We start from the raw sequence: 9,772 nt of genomic DNA, 5'->3' as shown, positions 1-9,772 counted from the left end.
GCCCCGCCTCTGTCCCCCCCGCGCCCCGCCCAGCCAACCCCCGTGGCGCGTGGCCCGCGACGTCATTGGCCGCCCGCATGGCAGGCCGGGCCGCCGGAGCCAATCGGAGGCGGGCGCGAGCCATGTGCATGGCCTGGTAAACAGGGTGGGCGTGTCTAGCGGGCCTCTTGGGACGAGCTTCGCCAACCGGGCGCTCTCAGCTCCGTGCGGGACCCCGGAGGGCGCCCCGATCCCCGCTCTAAAGCAACCGAGGTCAGGGAGCACTAAAGGGCGGCGGCGCACCTAAAGTCCCCGAATTGGATCGTGTGATAAGGGAAGAAAGGTCCCATCTGGTTCAGGTTCCAAGACCTGGAGAAAGTCGCTGGAGACAAAAATGGAGTCTGGAGGCTGATTGGAAAGACCAGGGGTCCCCAAACTTGGGCAACTTTTAAGACTTGAGGACTTCCACAAGTCTTCCACATTTGGAGACCTCTGGGAAAGAGGGTTTTAAGGGTGACACAGAACCATTTACGGGCAGCCAACCACGTGGAGTTGAGAGTGGTTTTTTTTTTTTATTTAAATATACCTTCTCTTGGGCTTTGCACTTGAGCTTCCTGTTCCTGTGCAAGAACATGTCTTCTATTGGCTGTTGTAGGGGTTATCTAGGGGTCATAGCTGGCTCTATAGGCCCTAGGGGTTTGTCTGAACTAAGTTTGGTTGAAGTTTGGATGGCTGAGGCAATGAAGGGGCGTTGGGCAATTCCTATGGTGGCTGAGGGCTAATCCTACGGTTGTTCAGACCTTGCGGCAGGGAATTCTTGAATGGATTTCTGCCTGCTTTGCTTATGAATAGAGCTCTCTATCTCTTTATCTCTTAAGTGCTGACAATCTGCCGTGGGCTATAAGGATGGTGGGAAGTGGCTTTCTGTCATGTTTTTCCCTTTAGGGAAATACAATATGCTGCCTTTTTAATATTTCCTATAATACTTCATTCTTGTAGGAGAGGGGTGGGAGCTAACTTTCTACAATTTTTCCCTAATTAAGTAGTCTCCTAATCAAGGAGCAAAAACCCACACTCTACTAGCACTGATTAAGGTTATCTGGTTCTCAGAGAGCACCAAGGATCCATCAGTTCCTCCTCCTCCTCCTCCTCCCTCCTCCTCTTCCTCCTCCTCCTCCTCCTCCTCCTCCTCCTCTTCCTCCTCCTCTCCCCACTTACAAACTCAGTGGTGGATTAAGGCTCTCTGGTGCCCTAAGCACTGACAAAACTTGGTGCCCCCTTCCTTTGTACATACTGTACTAACGAAGCCAAGCTTAGGCTATAGAAAAGTTTTTGTGGTGCCTCCTTTGGGTCTGGTGCCCTAAGCACGTGCTTAGTCTGCTTAATGGTTAATCTACTACTGCACAAACCCAACTCCCTTCTAGCACTGATGAAGTTAGCTAGTTGGGTCATGAAATGTCTGCGAGAAAACAACCAAGCTCTCAGAGACCACCAAGGACACAGAAGATAATCCTGGAGAGTTTGGTGCCCTGATCAAATCCACACAACCCAAGTGATATTACAAAAACACAGCCTAAAGCACCATGTATGTTCTGCTTTGAATGGTCCTGCCTTTGGAGATGGGCTGACTCATCTTGTTTAATGGCAAGTCTAGACTTAGTATTTGGAGGTCCATTTTGCAGTGGGTGACAAATTATTTTGAAAGACAAACATGCCCTCCTTCCCCAAGATCAAAAAAAGCAGTGGCGATATGGTTTATTGGACCAATAAAGCTAGATAAAATGGGAGAGAATTGGAGATAGCAGATTTTGTTGTTTGTTTTAATTGAGCTAATAAAATACATCACTGCATGCTTTTATGAACTTAGGCTTATCTATACTACACAGTAACCAGCATGTAGAGTTACAAAAGCTCTCCGCTCCCCCCCCCCTAAAGAAGGTAATTTAACACCCCTTTTCTAACCTTCCACAACCTAGCATCTCCTGAATAACTGGAACAAAAATAATTCCTAGGCGTAATGATTAAATATTGTACTTTTGGGAGAGCTAGTCCATGGCTTTTTTCAAACTACCTGCTCTTTTTATTTTGGAGGACTGAAACTAACAAGTGATTAAAAAGGGGGGGGGGGGCATGACTCCTATTTAGTTGCAGTATTTGTATTTTTCCTTTCTGGTGAACAATTTATAAAAAGTTTCCAGCTGAGACGTAATGGATCTGTGCTATATGTTGAACAGAGTTTAACGATTTATTGCTTGTTTGTTTGTTTTTCCAAGGAGCCACATTCAGGCATGAGATCAGAAAACAAAACAAAACAAAACACAGAGATTAAAAACACCAGAGGGTAAGAAAACAAACACCAGAGGAACATAACAAAGCATTCTTGACTAACGTGCTACAACACCAACCAGAACATTCTACACCTTTTATAGAATCTCTCCCACCCTCCCTTGGATTGTTCCCATTTTGGGCTGTCAATGAGAGAAAAACAGAGGGCAAAACCTCAGTAATGAATGGATTGACCTGAACTGTTTCTCCCCCCCTCTTTCCTCCAGCCTTGTGAAATTTAGTTGTGTTGTTAAAAAAGAATTGGAGCCTGACTGATTCTTATCTCCGGCTGTAGACAGAGGATTGTATTTAAGAGAGATGTATGGGAAGAAAGACAGTGTGGAGTCTCCTCGTCTTCTGCTCAAGCAGTTTCTGCAATTAGGATTTGGGGAGAGTTGGAATCTACCTCTTCTGGCTATAAAATTAAGGAGAAGTCAGATGTGTGTGTGGCAGCAGCCAAAAAAGCCAATGCAAATCTAAGTTGCATTAGCAGAGGGATCCAATCAAGGTCAAGGGAGGTACTAATACCACTTTATAAAACCTTAGTAAGACCACACCTAGAGTACTGCCTCCAGTTTTGGTCACCACACTATAAAAAAAGATGTTGAGACTCTAGAAAGATTGCAGAGAAGAGCAACCAGAATGATGAGGGGACTGGAGGCTAAAAGATATGAAGAACGGTTGCAGGAACTGGGCCTGGCTAGTCTGGTGACGAGAAGGACCAGGGGAGACAGAATAGCAGTGTTCCAATATTGGAAGTGCCGCCACAGAAAGGAGGAAGGGGTCAAGCTATTTTCCAAAGCACCTGAAGGCCAGACAAGGAATAATGGACGTAAACTGGTCAAGGAGAGATTTTCTGACAGTGAGAGCAATCAACCTATGGAACAGAAATTACCTTCAGAAGTTGTGAGGGCTTCATCACTGGAAGCTTTCATCACTGGACTGCCATCTGTCAAAACATGTAGAGTCTACTGGGTTGGGGGGTTGGACTAGATGACCTACAAGGTCCCTTCGAACTCTGTTAACCTGTATCTGTATCTGTATGCTTCCCTTGGGCACTCAGGCCTGGTGAATAGCTCTTCCAAGCACAGAGGGATGGGAGATGGGGGAGGCAGCAAAGATTTTTGCTGTATCAAGGAAACTTTTTTTTTTTGCATAGAACCAATGGTAGAACCATAGAACAAATGGTCTAGGGTCTCCTTGAGCAAAGGGTTGGACTAGAAGACCTCTAAGACCTTCCAAGTTGCAGATCAAATAAAATTAGGATCTAAACCCATTGCTGCTTGTCCTGCCTTCCGATTCGTTGGAAAATAGAATAATAAAACTATAGAAACGTAGGGCTGGAAGGGACATTGGAAGACTTTTAGTCCACTCACAGCTCAAGGCAGGAGCCTTATATCATCCCAGTCAAATGGCTGTCCAATCTCTTCTTGAAAACCTCTGGTGTTGAATTGCCCATAACTTCTGGAGGTAAGTTATTCCACTGATTCATTGTTCTCACCGACAGGAAATTTCTCGGTTGAAAATTCTAGTGCCATGATGGCAAACCTTTTCCACGTTGCACAGGGGTGGGATTCAAACATTTTAACAACCGGTTCTGTGGGTGTGGTTTAGTTGGTGGGCGTGGCTTGGTGGTCATGTGACTGGCTGGGTGTGGCCAACTCAACATCACTCACATCGAGGCATGCATCTCCTCGCCTGGCCTCTCATGACTGTGGGGATGCTGCAACAGTCGTAAGTGTGAAAAATGGTCATAAGTCACTTTTTTCAGTGCCAGTGTAACTTTGAATGGTCACTCCACACAAGCAAAGTACCAGCAAAGGAGGGGAAAAAAAAACCTCCAGAGAAGTTCCAGAGACAGGAAGTCTAGTCCTGCCAAGAATATAATAAGGATTAATGGGGAGGCAATATCTGTAAGCAACACCAGAATGTTTCCTTCCTGCCTTCCTTACAGGATTAGGCCAGTAATTTCTTTTAACAACCTGTTCTCTGAACTGCTTAGATTGTTAACAACCGATTCTAGCGAATAGGTGCGAACCGGTAGAATCCCACCCCTAACGTTGCGAGCCAAAAGTTGTGAGCCTGCACCCATAATGCAAAAGTTGTGAGCCTGCACCCATAATGCAATGAACACGCAGCCCCACCCTGCATGCCGCATGCCTCTGCGCATGCGTGGCAGATACTTGACAATTAGCTGGGTGGCAGGGGGTGCGGGCGCATGTGCAGTGGGGCTCTTCCCGGGCAACCTCTTGCGTGCCGGCAAAAGTAGCTGCGCATGCCACTTCCAGCATGCATGCCATAGGTTCGCCATCATGGTTCTAGTGGATCTCTCTTTGATAAGTACCATCCATTACTTCTTGGCCTGCTTTGGACAATAGGTTGACCTCCCTCTGTTTTGTGCAGCCCCTCAAATGTTGGAAGACGGCTATCATGCTATCCGTAGTCCTTCCCTTTGTTAGACTAGACATGCTCAGTTCCTTCAACTGTTCATCACACAATTTAACTTCTGTCATCTTGGCTCTTCTCTTTGCTCTTGTCTGCAGTCTTTCTAGGGTCTCAACATCTTTTCTTGTATCCTGGCCATGCATATTTTTCCCCTCTTATCTTTGATTTATTCAGTGAGTCTGAGAAGACCAGCAGGCTGTTAACTCGGAAAAGCAAGGTGACATTTGAATATGGAAGCCAAGAAAGCCTTTTTTTCCCCCCAGAGGGGAGCAAACACATCATGCCCTCCAATTCTGGTCCCTACCCCATCAACAACATGCTAAATGCAGGAGATTGTGCCTTGTTTGAAAGACAAATATTAGGTAACTGGCTGGAGAGTTGAATTGCACGTATTTTAATCTTGGCCAGTATTTGTTCTTGCGGCGAAAGTAAAGCTGATTTTAGAATGCAAAAAATCAAGAGCTTATCCCCTAGCCTGCCCTCAATTTATCTCAAAGTTAATGAAAAGGTTATAAAATGGATTGCAAACATCTGTGATGCTTACAGAGAAGAGACCTCTTTGGAAGGCATCTTTTTAAAATCTTTCTTTCTTTCTTTCTTTCTTTCTTTCTTTCTTTCTTTCTTTCTTTCTTTCTTTCTTTCTTTCTTTCTTTCTTTCTTTCTTTCTTTCTTTCTCTCTCTCTCCCTCCCTTTTCCCTTTCTTTCCTTTTTCTCTCCCTCCATCCCTCCCTCCTTCCTTTTTCTCTCCTTCCTTCCTTCCTTCCTTCCTTCCTTCCTTCCTTCCTGCCTTCCTGCCTGCCTGCCTGCCTGCCTGCCTGCCCTGCCTGCCTGCCTGCATTCCTGCCTTCCTGCCTTCCTTCCTTCCTTCTTTCCACTCTCTTTCTTTCTCTCTTTCTCTCTTCCTTTCACTCCCTCCTTCCTTCCCCTCTCCCTCTCCTTCTCTCTCTCTCTCTCCCTCCCTCCCTCCTTCCCTCCCTTTCCCAGGTATCTTTCATGAACTGCAAAATTCAACTTTGCTATAAACCCAGTAGGTTGCCTTACAGATGCCTGGCTGCTGAGCCAAGGCCGGTGAAACCCTTGCCGTGCAGATATTGTTGCGTTGTGATGTGCAGTGCTTTGATCAGAGTTAAGGAATGTTAGGAAGCATAACCCAACAACATTTCAAGAGCAGTTTAACTACCCCTGTTGGACTTAAGCTACGGGCTTGCTTTTATTAGATCAGCGGATATCGTTTAATATTAATGCCAAGGCAGTTTGGCGTAGAGTTTAAGGTACCAGGCTAAAAAGTGGGGAGACTGTGAGTGTAGTCCTACTTTAGACTGAGTGAGCTTGCGCCAGCCACTGGCAAACCACTTCTGAAAAACCTTGCCAAGAAACAAGGGAGCCTTCCTTGTCCATGCAGTTTTCAGGAGTTAAAAAAAAACTGACTTGAAGGTTCACACGTACAAACCTTTAATATTATCAGTGTGAAGGAGTGGGGAGCAGAGATTGTTTGCTAGAATATTCAGGCTTGTCTGTTCTATACAACCATTTCCTCCTCCTCTTCCCTTCTGTCTGTCAGTTCTTGGTATTGGAAATCACCTGTTATGTGCTTGAAGAGTGACAACGTATGTTCTTTCTTTCATATTTAACTTTTGAAAATGTCCTATCATGCAGAAGTAGTTCAGTTTTTTAAGTAATCTGTGTAGTCTTCCTGGCTTGGCATAACCTCTTTGCTACAATTTGTGCAATATGCATTATGTGGACAAACTTTGCCAGAAACCCCGCTGGCCTTCCCCGGGGTGTGTGTGTGTGTGTGTGTGTGTGTGTGCAATCATAATATTGACTTCTGTGCACTTTTTGTGAGAATAGGCTCTCCTAATGCCCAGTAAGCATTTTCAGAACTGGAGTGGCAATGTAAATGTTAGGACTTGTTATTTTGGGATTTTCATTTTTTATAGTGGCTGGACATCAACATTTAGGAGGCCAAAGTTTTGTCTATTGTTTTTAATTAGCTTGGTTGAAACAAATACTGGTCATTTGTTATCTATATATCTCTGTGACTCTACCAAGAATACAATAATAATAATTACAATTCTTCTTCTTCTTCTTCTTCTTCTTCTTCTTCTTCTTCTTCTTCTTCTTCTTCTTCTTCTTCTTCTTCTTCTTCTTCTTCTTCTTCTTCTTCTTCTTCTTCTTCTTCTTCTTCTTCTTCTTCTTCTTCTTCTTCTTCTTCTTCTTCTTCTTCTTCTTCTTCTTCTTCTTCTCCTTCTCCTCCTCCTCCTCCTCCTCCTCCTCCTCCTCCTCCTCCTCCTCCTCCTCCTCCTCCTCCTCCTCCTCCTCCTCCTCCTCCTCCTCCTCCCCCAATCTATTTGTCCCCCACTGGATCTGGAGAAAGAGGGAGAAGAGGTGAAAAAAGAATGTTGGGTTGGGAAAATCCCTTCTGAGTACTGGTGAGTCGGAAGGGATGCTGGGAGGGAGATAATGGTGACTCTTCTCAGAAATTTTCTGATTCCTCACATTGAACAGATTATCCCTGAGTGAAAGCAATCTCTGAAAGGAGAAAAATTAGCTAGCTCAACTCACCTTGCCTGTTTTTACATTTTATTTTACAAAATTATTCCCTCTCCCTCTCTCTTTCTCTCAAACCTTCTCCTATTGTTGCACCCTTTTTTATAGTCAGTAAGTTTGAGTGAACGGCTATAGTTCTCACTTGGCAATCAACTCATTAAATCATCTTAAATACAATGTTTTAATGATAATTTCATGCTGCCAGCTGTGTTATGGTAGATTAAAAACAAAAATAAATGCTTACACACACACACACCCATCCTCGACGATATAACTATGTGATTTTAAACGTACAAAGTTGCTTGTGCAGCTGTTAGCATCTGCAAGCGTTTCAATTTCTCAGCTTTAGATGTTAAGCTGTTGTTTACACAGCTCTTGGTAAAACAAAAGCGGAAGTGTGCCACGTATGCCACGCCGGTTGTGTGGTGAGACGTTTCTGAAATGATTTTGAGGGGCTTTGCACCACAATACTGAGGGAAGTCACCCCTCCTAGAAGAATGAAATATTTTGAGAAATATTTAAAAAGGCACAATATTATATTTTCTGTAAAGGAGAAGCATGTTTTTAAAGACAGAAAGGAACCCCCAAGTCTTTCTTAATAGCCCCCAGCAGATATTCTGTACCCATTAAGAAAGATTTGGCCAGCCTATTTACAAGACAAAAGACCTCCAACACCAGGGTGATGTGATTAAGACATGACACTCCAGGACATTATCTATCTATCTATCTGTCTGTCTGTCTGTCTGTCTGTCTGTCTGTCTGTTTATTTGTTTACTTGTCAAATGTGTACAAGACAACAAGTATAATAGGTATGAACATAAACATGAACAAAGGGAGTAAATACAGATAAATGGGGACAGTAAGATAGGGACGGTAGGCATGCTGGTGCACTTATGCACGCCCCCTTTAAGGACCTCTTAGGAATGGGGTGATGTTCAGGGCAGACAGTTTGAGGTTGAAGCTGTGAGGGGTTGAGGCTGTAACAACGCGGTCAGGTAGGGCGTTCCAGGTGTTGACCACTCTGTGGCTGAAGTCATATTTTCTGCCACCAAGTTTGGAGCGGTTTACTTTGAATTTGTATCGGTTGTTTGCCAATGTACTATTGTGGTTGAGGCTGAAGAAGTCATTGACAGGTATACAGTGCGGATTCCAGGTGGAATCAGTATTCAAGAATTGGTCTGGCAAAGGTTTTGTATGGGCTAGTTAACAATTCAATGTTGCCGGAGAAGAAGCTTCGCAAAATAAGGTTAACAACTCTTAAAGCCTTTTTGGCAATACTCTTAGAGTGAGCTCTGGGGCTTGGATCGTTTGAGATAAGTACTCCTAGGTCCTTGACAGAGTGAGGGTCATAATAATCTAGCAGCAGAGCTCACCACATTGCAAAATCACCTGGGGACACTGCTTCACCCTCCAGGCTTCAACCAAACTTCTCAGACAACCTACAGGGTTAGCTATGACCCCCTGCAACAGACTATAGAATACATGTTCTTGCACAGGAACAGGAAGGTCAAGGGCAAGTCCCAAGAGAAGGTATGAATAACCCTCATTCTCAACTCCATGTGGTCAGCTGCATGCTTTCAAACTGTTAGGTGAGCAGGAGCTAAGGCAGGAATTGGAACTGATCCTGTCACGCAGTACTCAGGTCTCGAACCCGGGCTGATAGCTTTGCAGCTGACAAGCTCAGTGTCTTTAACCACTGAGCCATCACACACACACCCCTTAGTTATTAACCAGCACCAAGTGAAAGTAATAATAGGCCTAAAAATGAAACTGCAAGGATAGAAATAAATGACAATGGCTAAGGCAGAGCCAACACTTCATTCATAATCCTAGAGCCGTTCTGTATGAGAAAGATTATTTCTCCCAAGGAAGCATTGCGTGGGGATATTTGTCAGAATATCAACCTTTATTGTAGATATTTCAAAAGAAGGACTAGGGGGGACATGATAGCAGTATTCCAGTATTTGAGAGGCTGCGACAAAGAAGAGGGGGTCAAGCTATTCTCCAAAGCACCTGAGCGCAGGACAAGAAACAATGGATGGAAACTAATCAAGGAAAGAAGCAATCCGGAACTAGGGAGAAACTTCCTAATGGTGAGAACAATTAAACAGTAGAATGGCTTCCCTTCAGAAATTGTGGGTGCTCCATCTCTGGAGGCTTTGAAGAAGAGACCGGACAGTCACTTGTATGAAATGGTAAAGGACAGTGGTAGTCAACCTGGTCCCTACCACCCACTAGTGGGCGTTCCAGCTTTCATGGTGGGCGGTAGAGGTTTTGTCCCCTACTTTATAAATCACCATTACTGTGGAACCGGTGGGCGGTTAGAGAAATTTTGTACTACTAACAGAGATACAAAAGTGGGCGGTAGGTATAAAAAGGTTGACTACCCCTGGTGTAGGATCTCTTGCTTGATCAGAGGGCTGGACTAGAAGACCTTCCAGCTCTATTCTGATCGATTGATATATAGAATACA

Source organism: Notechis scutatus, chromosome 11 (assembly GCF_049901735.1).
Source record: "Notechis scutatus isolate UNSWTSFEM ecotype Mainland chromosome 11, rNotScu1.2, whole genome shotgun sequence".
NCBI classification, from domain to species: Eukaryota; Metazoa; Chordata; class Lepidosauria; order Squamata; family Elapidae; genus Notechis; species Notechis scutatus.
This window is presented reverse-complemented; position numbering follows the sequence as displayed.